Source organism: Austrofundulus limnaeus, unplaced genomic scaffold (genome assembly GCF_001266775.1).
Source record: "Austrofundulus limnaeus strain Quisiro unplaced genomic scaffold, Austrofundulus_limnaeus-1.0 Scaffold289, whole genome shotgun sequence".
Taxonomy (NCBI): Eukaryota; Metazoa; Chordata; class Actinopteri; order Cyprinodontiformes; family Rivulidae; genus Austrofundulus; species Austrofundulus limnaeus.
In genome coordinates, this window is record NW_013952691.1 from 110,891 (window position 1) to 112,163 (window position 1,273).

Sequence of the window (1,273 nt, forward strand, 5' to 3'; positions counted from 1 at the left end):
AGTGATTATCTCAATTTTGGCTAAAAGAATTGACAAAATCCTACACACTGTGCCTTTAAAATGTAACAAAATAAAAGTAAAAGTAGCTATTTAAATATAATTGGTAAAATTATAAATCCTCAAAAAACGACTTAAGTACTAGAACAAAGTAAATGTACTTAGTTACTATAAACCTCTGATTATTTGTGTATATGCTGTATTTAAAGGTGGGTTAAAAGTATTCTGGGACAAACAAATTAGAAATGTGTTCTGGTTGAAAATTTCCCATTGGGAACTGGGACGTTTTAACTACCAGTTCCAAAGGAATTGAAACTCATGTCAGGAAGTGGGAGCTGATCTGTTCCTTCAAYGAAAACATGCCAAGTCATCATGTGTCTGGGGAATCATATCARTTCAGCACTACAAGTGACAAATAAATTGTTGAGAAGGTTTTGAAGTTTTGTAGAAAACWTCAGCAAAGTCTGATTTACCTTCACAAGTTGTTAGAGGGGGTCAGTTCTAATAAACAGACATTGATCAGACTTTTAAATGATCTTCTGAAGTGTATTACAAAGAAAGAGACACTTTRTGGTTCATACTGCAGACAGACATGAATTTACCTGCATGTGTCACCTGTCTGCAACTTTACTGTCACTTCATTCGTTCACTCAGAAACTTTTATCCTGTCTCAGCCCAGACATCACAACCTGATGTCACAGCTTTAACAGCGTCTTGTCTTTTTAACTCTCAGAACTCTTTCTACTATTTGAAACCTTTTCCTCAGATTTCTGCCCTCCTGGTGCAGAGCAGAAGATCAGAATGTGCTTTCAGCTCATCTTAAACTTACTATTTTTTTGAATCAACAAACAGCAGGTGAGAGACAGCTGCTGCGATTTACAGTYAGGTGTTTCACTGTGAACAGTCAAAAAAAAAAGAAAAGTCAATTCCTCACATTTTCAGCTCAGTGATCAAAACCTTTAATCTTATCATTSAAAACCACTTCCACCTGGTCCTGAATGTCTCCTGAAAAGTCAGACACAGGTTGTAAAGATCGTAGTGAGTTTCAGAGTGCTGACAGAGTCGTGTTGATGGAGACTTGTGAGTCAGAGTCTGCAGTGACACACGCTGACAGAGCCTCTTGTTTTCAGTCTGGCCTCGAGCTTTAGAAGGATACATCTCTGAGCTGTTGCTCAACACAGCTGTGGGTAAACAGGCTGTGTTTAGATGCCTGTGTCTCAACCTGTACACACACACACACACACACACACACACACACACACACACACACACACAC